This window comes from Phaseolus vulgaris, chromosome 4, assembly GCF_000499845.2.
Source record: "Phaseolus vulgaris cultivar G19833 chromosome 4, P. vulgaris v2.0, whole genome shotgun sequence".
Lineage (NCBI taxonomy): Eukaryota > Viridiplantae > Streptophyta > Magnoliopsida > Fabales > Fabaceae > Phaseolus > Phaseolus vulgaris.
In genome coordinates this window covers 45,953,988-45,964,789 of record NC_023756.2, presented here as the reverse complement: position 1 = coordinate 45,964,789, position 10,802 = coordinate 45,953,988, and the positions used below count along the sequence as shown (strand labels likewise).

The 10,802-nt window shown below is 33.0% G+C and overlaps 1 pseudogene; it reads left to right on the top strand.

The window, feature by feature from the left end:
• The first annotated feature begins 3,896 nt into the window (after nt 1-3,896).
• Nucleotides 3,897-9,083, top strand: LOC137838907 (LEAF RUST 10 DISEASE-RESISTANCE LOCUS RECEPTOR-LIKE PROTEIN KINASE-like 2.3; annotated as a pseudogene).
• Nucleotides 9,084-10,802: the final 1,719 nt, after the last annotated feature.

Here is a 10,802-nt window from a genome sequence, read left to right as displayed (position 1 = left end):
TGATGAATAAAAAATTTATTGCCAATCTTGTTGGACGAATCTGAGGCTCAAAACTCAGCCAAAACTCAGTAGAGACAGTGACGAACGTCTGGTAAAAATTTCAGACCAAAATACCCAAGGAGTAAGGTGTAGTAAGTCCCAGACCGAGAGTGCACAAAACTTGTTTTCCGAAAACAAAACGTCCTGGCTTTTCTCCCCCGTATCTTCTTTTTGTGATTTTTTTTATGGACGTGCCTCCTTACCTGGGTGCAAACAACTTATGAATGTACTTGTGTTAATTTTTTCAGAGCAATTCAGACCCAAAATAAAATTTCAGAAAGTAGGGCGAAATTTTCACAAGTTTTGGTAGATGATAGCCTTGGTTTGCGAAAAATTTAAGAAAAATTCTCCCGAATTAATTTTTGTCATGAAATTCTACGTAAGAATCTCCACTTAATTTGGGACAAAACGCGACAAATTTCAGGTCAAAACGGATGAGTATTCGCCAACAAAAAAAATCAAACAGTTTCACACACAAACAAACATTCTTTTCAGCCTTGGTAGTAATGAATAAAAAATTTATTTCCAATCTTGTGGGACTAATCTGAGGCTCAAATCTCAGCAAAACACAGTAGACACAGTGATGAACGTCTGAAAAATTTTTAGACCAGAGTACTCAAGGAGTAAGGCATAGTAAGTCCAAGACCGAGAGTGACAAAAACATGTTTTCCGAAAGCAGAACGTCTTAGCTTTTCTCCCTTGTATCTTCTTTTTGTGATTTGTTTATGGACGTGCTTCCTTACCTTGGTGAAAAAAACATGTGAAAGTACTTGTGTGAATTTTTCTAGCGCAATACGAACCCAAAATAAAATTTAAGAAAGTAGGACAAAATTTCACAAGTTTTGTTTGAGAATAGCCTTGGTTTGCACAAAATTTCTGAGAAATTTAACCGAAATAGTTTTTTCCTGAAATTTCACGTAAGGATGTCCACTGAATTTGGGAAAAAACGAGACAACTTTCAGGTCAAACGGATGAGTATTCGCCCACACAAAAAATCAAACAATTTCACACACAAACGAACCTAACTTTCACCCTCACAGTGATGAAAAAAAAGTTTAATGCCAATTTTGTAGGATGAATCTGGGACTTAAATGTCAGCCAAAACTAAGTAGACACAGTGACAAACGTTTGGTAAAAACTTCAGATCAAAATACTCAAGGAGTAAGGAGTAGTAAGTTCCAGACCGAGAGTGAAAAAAACTGGTTTTCCGAAAACAAAACGTTATGGCTTTTCTCCCCCGTATCTTCTTTTTGTGATTTGTTTATGGACGTGCCTTCTTACCTGGGTGTAAACAATATATGAAAGTACTTGTGTGAATTTTTTTAACGCAATACGAAGCCAGAATAAAATTTCAGAAAGTAGGGCGAAATTTTACAAGTTTTGGTAGATGATAGCTTCGATTTGCACAAAATTTCTGAAAAATTCTCCCGAAATATTTTTTCTTGAAATTTCACGTAAGAATCTCCACTGAATTTGAGACAAAACGCGACAAATTTCAGTTAAACGGATGAGTATTCGCCCACGAAAAAAATCAAACAGTTTCACACACAAACGAACCTACCTTTCACCCTGTCAGTGATGAATAAAAAATTTATTGCCAATTTTGTGGGACGAATCTGGGGCTCAAATGTCAGCCAAAACTCAGTAGAGACAGTGACGAACGTCTTGTAAAAATTTCAGATCAAAATACTCAAGGAGTAATGAGTAGTAAGTCTCAGACCGAGAGTGAACAAAATTGGTTTTCTGAAAAGAAAACGTTCTGGCTTTTCTCCCCCATATCTTCTTTTTGTGATTTGTTTATGGACGTGCCTCCTTACCTGGGTGTAAACAACATACGAAAGTACTTGTGTGAATTTTTTCAGTGCAATTCGGACCGAGAATAAAATTTCAGAAAGTACGGGGAAACTTCACAAGTTTTTGTGGATGATAGCCTTGGTTTGCACAAAACTTCTGAAATATTATCCCGAAATAGTTTCTTCCTGAAATTTCACGTAAGAATTTCCACCGAATTTGGGACAAAACGCGACAAATTTCAGGTCAAACGAATGAGTATTCACCACGAAAAAAATCAAACAGTTTCACACACAAACGAACCTTCCTTTTAGCCTTGGCAGTGATAAATAAAAAATTTATTTCTAATCTTGTGGGACGAATTTGGGGCTCAAATCTAAGCCAAAACGCAGTAGAAATAATGACGAACGTCTGGTAAAATATTCAAGGACTAAGGCGTAGTAAGTCGTAGACCGAGAGTAAACAAAACTGGTTTTCCGAAAACAAAACGTCATTGCTTTTCTCACCCGTATCTTCTTTTTGTGATTTGTTTATGAACGTGTCACCTTACTTGGGTGCAAACAACATATGAAAGTACTTGTGTGAATTTTTTTAGCACAATATGGACCCAAAATGAAATTTCAAAAAGTAGGGTGAAATTTAACAAGTTTTGGTAGAGGATAGCCTTGGTTTGCACAAAATTTCTGAAAAAATTCTCCTGAAATAGTTTTTTTTTTTCTGAAATTCCACGTAAGAATCTCTACTGAATTTGGGACAAAACGCGACAAATTTTATGTCAAAGGAATGAGTATTCGCCAACGAAAAAAATCAAACAGTTTCACACACAAACGAACCTTCCTTTCAGCCTAGCAATGATGAATAAAAAATTTATAGTCAATCTTGTGGGACGAATCTGGGGCTCAAATCTCAGCCAAAATTTAGTAGACACAGTGACAGACGTGTGGTAAAAATTTCAAACAAAAATACCCAAGGAGTAAGGCGTAGTAAGTCTCAGACTGAGAGGGAACAAAACTGGTTTTCCGAAAACCAAACGTCTTGACTTTTCTCCCTGGTATCTTCTTTTTGTGATTTGTTTATGGACGTGCCACCTTACCTGGATGCAAACAACATATGAAAGTACTTATATGAATTTTTTAAGCACAATTTGGACCCAGAATAAAATTTCAGAAAGTAGGGCGAAATTTCACAAGTTTTGGTATAGGATATTATACCCTTGGTTTGCACAAAATTTCTGAAAAATTCTCCCGAAATAGTTTTTTCCTGAAATTCCACATAAGAATCTCCACTGAATTTGGGACATAACGCAATAAATTTCAGGTCAAACAGATGAATATTCGCCCACAAAAATAATCAAACAGTTTCACACAAACGAACCTTCCTTTCAGCCCTGACAGTAATGAATTAAAAATTTATTGTCAATCTTGTGGGACGAATCTTAGGCTCAAATCTCAGCCAAAATTCAATAGGCACAGTTAAGAACGTGTGGTAAAAATTTCATACCAAAATACCCAAGGAGTAAGGCGGAGTAAGTCCCAGACCGAGAGTGAACAAAACTAGTTTTCCGAAAACAAAATGTCCTGGCTTTTCTGCCCGATATCTTCTTTTTGTGATTTGTTTGTGAATATGTTTCCTTACGTGGATGCAAAAAACATATGAAAGTACTTGTGTGAATTTTTTTAGCACAATACGGATCCAGAATAAAATTTCAGAAAGTAAGACGAAATTTCACAAATTTTGGTAGAGGATATATATATATATATATATATTTATTTTATCTTTCCTATGAGCCTATTTCGTTTTACAGACTCATAGCTTCTTTCTACACCTTTATAGGGCATATAAAATGTCAAAAATATTCTTCTATTTCGTGTGTCAAACTTAACTTATTTGACCATAACATAAGTGGTCATCATTTTCCAAGGATCGTTCTAAAAGGACATTATAAAATGTGTATTTGTCTTCACGTTTCAACATCCATTTATCATATAAACCAAAAGTAACAGGGAGAATCTGTTTTGGATTCACTGTCAAAAGAAGTTGAACAGTTTGGCAAAGAAACCTATACAATGGATGATGATGATCATATCCATATTTGCAATATGTGTTGGCTATTGTTAATCACTTTGCCACACTCTCACTCTCAATCATCTCCCACTTTTGATTATTCAGTTTGTAAGAATCAGTCTTACAACTGTGGAAATCTCTCCAACATCTTCTATCCTTTCTGGGGTCACAATCGTTCTCCTGAATGTGGCAGTGGCGATCCTTTCAAACTCACCTGCAATGATAATAACACTACTTCAGTTCGAATTGCCTCACAAAACTTCACAGTGAAGGAGATCAACACCACTGCTCACACCATGAAACTGGTGCCAGCAGAAACTGTTGCAAATATCTGTTCTCCACTATCTGAGGATGTGAATGAGAGCCACACTGGTTTGTTCCAGGATTCTCCTTCAGTGCAAAAGATTACCATATTCTACTACTGTCCCCGCATCAAAAATTTCCATTATGGACACTTTATGTGCGGAGAAGATGCTATCACTTATTTTGCACTGGAATATGATAGGTTGTTCATTGATTATCCACAACTTGAAAGGTGCAAGCAAAGATTACACACATGGAGTGATGCTCAAATGGATTTTTCTGGTGGAGCTCTTGCTTTGGAAGAAAAACTGAATGAAGGGTTTGTGGTGAAGTATAATGTTTCTGAAACTTGCGCAAGATGCTTGGGAAGGGAAGGGCGTTGCTGGAGAGATGGTATCAAGAAACATGCAGTGAATTCATGCTACTATTGCACCAATGGATCTCATGGCATGCACTGTTCTCCCAAAACCATTACAAATAGTATGTCTCTTTGCCTCTCAACTTTTGAATATTCTGCTCACTTATTACTAGCCATGTTCATAATCTTTAACCATACATTTAAACAATAGATTTTGATGCAAGAAATGAAGATGAACCATGTCTTTGAATCTAACCCTCCATCCAATTCAACAAACTAAAACGATACAAAGAAATAGAAATTGAATTTGATTTTTCCATATATAAGTTAATTTGTAGAGTTCTCACATACATTTTAGACAAACACATCATCAAGACTTCTAAAAAAATAAAAAAATAAAATTAATTTTGTCTATAAGTTAAAATTAAGGTATACAAATTAATTTATAAGTTTTTTTTAATAAAAACTCTTATATTAGACATTATTATGAAACTTGACATCTCATGTAGACTGATATTTCAAGTAACAATAATATAAAAAAATATTATTAAAAAAATACAAGAAAATATGAAAGATTAGACCAAAACCTATATATTAACAAAACCGTACATAGTTAATCTATACAAATTAATAAAAAACTTACGAAAAGACTAGAAGAAAACCTATTATACCAATAAAAATATTCTTTATGAATAAAACATAAGTTAGTAAGCTTATCAGCATATGCATTCTTCCCACAAAATATATAAGAAATTCTAAACTTGATTTTTCTACAGTAGTTCAGACAAATATTTCATTCATTACAAAGCATCAAAGCAACATTAGTTATTTGAACAAATATTGCATTCATTACAAAGCATCAAAGCAACATTAGTCATGTCATTTTTTAAGTTTTTACTTTTATAATTTATTCGGTTACGTATAACTTCTGCAAAAACTTGTTTTTAACTGATTATAATTTTGTTTTTTCTTCTTATTTTTCTCAAAAAAACTTAACCTCTCTACCTTAAAAGTCGTACCTTTTTCATTCAAATGTCCCCATGGGAGACACATCCAATTTAATAAGATAGTTGGGTCAAGGGTTTATATGGGGCCAAGGGCAAGTAATTGTTATTGGCGGCAGTTGCACTTGGACATTTCGATAATAAGCAAGTCCACCACATTTTTTTTCTTCACATAATGAGAACCTGTTAATTGGAGACAAGACTAGTTTTGAATTAAATCTCTGGTTTGACACTATGAACACTGTGTTGGTGTTTGTGATGTGTTTCACATGTGGAAGAAGAATGATAACCAAACAAAGATTGATTAAGTTATTGCATTAAGACATGTTTAATGGATATGTTGAAATTGACTTCCAAAGATTAGTGTATCAAGTGTTATAATTTTAACACTTTCAGAAGCTAATATATAAATTGAGAATATAAGTCAAAATAATTATTAATAACTTTATGTATATTTTTAACAATTTTATATTTGTACACATTTACTATACAAATCTGTGAGAGGTTTGTGTGACAGTTACGTTTACCTGACATTGAGAAAAGCTAGGGTTGTTGACTGCATATTTTTCCAAGTCTTTCTGCGTTTGATTCTGTGATGGTCCCTACAAGTATTTGACGTTGTTTCTTCTCTACGCTGTTTCATTTTTGGTTAGACCCAGTGTCCACCTTTGACCTTGTCAATAACCATTTTTTCACTCCAGCTATTCATCATATGCTGTTTGTTTCCGTTCTGAGTTTTTTCTTTTCTTTTCTCTATTGGTATATTTAATATGCATGAAAAACACTGAGGAACATGTTCTGTTCTCTCTCACTTTCTCTCCACTATAGAATTTTTCTGTTAAAAAGAAGTGCTCAATTATTGATTTAATGCTTACCTTTATATTTTAGTTTGAAAATATATTTATAATCTAGGATTATGCATTTGAAGTCTGCATAATATGATAACATGTTTCGAGGTTTAAATCCAATACTATTTTAAAATAACGTTGAAATTTATTTGAGATTATCAAGCAGACTCAAATGCTTCTTCCTCTGTCATAAATTTTACGAAGCTCGGTTGAAGTAATGCAGAAAAATATGTACTATGTGAGTATTAAAACACGTACACAATAATTTTTCGAGACATGAACAATCACGGTTTGTAATGACTTATCTGCATTGTGTTGTGTAAGTCTCTCAGGATACAACATGATATTTTCAGAATTTTTAAGGATCAAAACTAGTAAGTTACTTTGAGAGAGTAAGAACTAATAAATAATAAATGAAGAGAGAGAAAGAGAAAAAGGTGAAAAGTTGAGAGGAAGAAGAAAGGTGCACCGCGGTGGGTTGAGAAAGATGGAGAATGTGAGTGAGAGATGTGTGAAAATGAAAACGAAAACCCCTCTTTATATAGGAAGAAGAACCAAAGATCTGTTGCATCTTCACAACTGAAATCGTGACATGTTCCATTGATTGGCCGCCGAAAACGGAGCAACCACCGGAAGAGTGAGGAAAACTGCGGAAAAGAAGGAACGCAACGAGAGTGAAGGGCGTGAATCTTCCCTGGACGTGCGACTATGATCCTGGGTGTAGAGGGCAACGATACGCGTCAAACTTGGACATTGTGGATTACATTTGAACATATTTATTATTTTTTTTATTTACGGAAGCATATACAAGTGCGACTAAAGGAAATAGCCGCACTTGTAAATGATATTTATAAATGTGGCTATATAGCCGCATTTGTATCTCTTCGATTTACAAGTGCGTGCTCATCAAATGCGGCTATATAGCCGCATTTATATATTCAAAATAATCGCACTCGTTGTGTGTTTCTGCACCAGTGAGATCCAGTATTAGCTGCACTTTCACGGTCTCTTCCAACGGTATCGAAAATGACTAGGGTTTTCTCACACACTCTATTTTCCATTTTTTGCACACACTCTGTTTTTTTTTTTTGCAATATATATGGTTTTACAACAAAATATAAGTTACTGAAATATGATCATGCAGTATTTACAATTCCTCTTCCAAAAAATGGTTGTGAAAAGTAGAACGTTTTCTTCTTCTCTCTGAATAACAAGATTTTCATTAACACTTTAAGTGTCTAACGTACTCTTTGCTCTCACTAGGTACTGTCGTAGTTGCAGGCAAAAAAGGGAACAAAAAAGAGAAATTCATTATTATAGGTAATAAATTCTTCTTATATTGTTCTCGACTCTTTTAATACTTATGATGAAATGCACCTTTAGGATCTGATCATGTTGAAGGAGTCATTGCTGCTCATTATATTGGCGAAAGTTTAAATTTATTGGGAAGCAAAAAGTTGTGTTAAGTTTTAAATTAAAAAAATTTAGTTTACAGTAAATTTAAGTCAACAATAAAGAAAAATGTAGTTAGAGTGAATTGACAACTTCCTAGTATAGCAAATGTTCATTGTTGCTCCTATTATACTGTATCTGCTAACAGGTGTTACTGGTGCAACCGTTGCAATTATGTTGATATGTATAGCAATTTTTTGTCTAAGATACAAGTCACCAATCTTGCAGAGACACCTTGGGTTGACTTCAAAAATTAATGGAAATATTGAAGCATTCCTTAAAAATCATGGAGCTCAAACTCTAAAAAATACAAATTTTCAGAAGTGAAGAAAATGACCAACTCTTTCAAAGTTAAACTAGGTGAAGGTGGTTTTGGTGCTGTATACAAAGGAGAGACATTGAATGGTTGCCCTGTGGCCATAAAGAAATTGAATGCAAAAAAAGGAAATGGTGAAAACTTTATCAACGAAGTTGCTAGTATTAGTAAAACTTCTCATGTTAATGTTGTTCAACTTCTTGGATTCTGTTTGGAAGGCAACAATAAAGTTCTCATTTATGAATTTATGTCTAATGGTTCTCTTGATAAGTTTATTTACAATAAGGGACTCAAAGTCATTCCATCGTTGAGTTGGAATAATTTGTGGCAAATTGCCAAAGGGATAGCTCAAGGACTAGCATACTTGCACAAAGGATGCAACACTCTGCATTTTACATTTTGACATAAAACCACACAACATACTTTTGGATGAATTTTTTTGTCCCAAAATATCAGATTTTGGACTAGCAAAACTTTGCCCCGTGAAAGAGAGCACTATTTTCATGTCAGATCAAAGAGGAACAATAGGGTATAAAGCTCCTGAAGTATGGAATAGACATCTTGGTAGAGTTTCACACAAATCTGATGTTTATAGTTATAGAATGATGTTGTTAGAAATGGTGGGAGGGAGAAAAATTATTAATGCAGAAGCCAATCACACAAGTGAGATATACTTCCCACACTGGGCATACAACAGGCTAAAGCAGGGTGGAGAATTAAGACCTGATGGTGTCATAACCACAAAAGAACATGAAATGGCAAGGATAATGACTGTAGTGGGATTATGGTGTGTTCAAACAATTCCACATGATAGACCTACAATGACTAGAGTGATAGATATGCTAGAAGGCAACATGGATTCCTTGGAAATGCCTCCAAAACCTGATATTTCTTCTCCCATTAGTTGATGAAGTGATTTTCTTTACAATTTGGGTTGATATTCCCTACTTTTGTAAAGTGAATCGTTCAACATAACGGATTTCATACTTGTGCCAACATATTGTATGCAAATGTTTATGTCAGATCAAACTGTATTATGCGTATAACTAAGAGTTATTGGTCTAATAAAGTTGTTACTATAGATAATATCAAAGTAATCTGCTCTAATCAGTTACAACTTGTAATTGATAGACAAGTGACAAATTTAGGTTGATATTCCAAAAATAAATCGTTCAACATAATAGGTTTCATACTTCTACCAACATATTATATGCAAATGTTCATGTTAGATAAAATTGTGTTATGTATATAACTAAAAGTTTTTGGTCAAATAAAGTTGTTAGTATAAGTAAGATCAAAGTAGTTTGTTATGATCATATGAATTACAGATTGTAGTTGATAGACAAGTGACAAATGTAACTCTCTCTTTAAATTTCTTTCTCTACTTCAACTTCTTTTCCTTCTCTTGTAGTTATTTCTATTTCTGGTGTTGTATATATTGTATTCATTCTTAAACGATGTTATTGACTTTGTTATTTTGTCTATGGGTTCAACATAATTTTTTCAATTTTTTTCTAGTTCTTTCTTTCTTTTGACTGAATTTCTGTATCATTCCATTTAAATATCAATTCCATTGTCACCTTATAATAGCATTGCACTCTATATAAATAAAACAGTATAAAATGTTACTTTTTCATCAAACACTTCTTTTAGTTTCAAGATCGAATATTAGTTAATGCTATAGGGCACACCACCATCTTTCAATCTTGGCATCTGGACTCAATGCTTGCTATTTTTAAAACATATTTCTGGTTTTATTTTTCTTAATTCACCCTCAGATTTATTAAGCTTAAATATGAATTTATAACCCATGAAATTATCCTTTTGTAAGTTTCCATCCATAAATAAATGAAATCTACAAAAATGTTTCATATATAAATTAAATTTTTTCATATATTTTATTTTTAAATCATAATCTCATTAAAAGTTGTCAACTAAAATAATTAATTTTAATATAAAACATGCGTGGTATTTTAAATTTATATTTACAGTACATTTATAGAAAATTTCTAAATATATCTTTTCATCTAAAGAAGTACATTGTCCAAAAAAAATCTATATAAAAAACACTATTACAAAAGTTGACTCTATCAGTATTGGTTCCTAGCTAATAATTTCTTTGCTTTGAAGGCAAACCCCCAAATTTTCTTTCTTCAACTTACCTTTCAAAGAAATGGGGTTAAATTTCCTTAGTTTGCCTTTTGGTTTATTTGAAAAAGTATACTTCTTTAATTTCAGAAGCCAAATGATATGATATACCAAACATTAACTTCTTATTAATGGATGACTATGTCCTTTCACTCCTTACCATCTCTATCTTCTTAGTTTTAAATCCTAAACCAAATAATATTTATGTTATACATTTTACGAGAATTTCTAATATCATATTATGGTAGATATTTATTCTCTCAATGTTACTTTTTTTTGTTTATCTTTCTCTTTCTCACATGTTTATTTATATAGAGAATGAGAGAAAAACTTCTTTATAAAGAGATAATAGATAATTAATGTTTGTCACATTTTCAAGATACCTTGAAAACACCATCTTCAATTTTTTAAGTTGAACTTCAAAATCTTCGAGAGTGAGATACAAGTTGAAATGTTTATCATTAAATATATTCAATAAG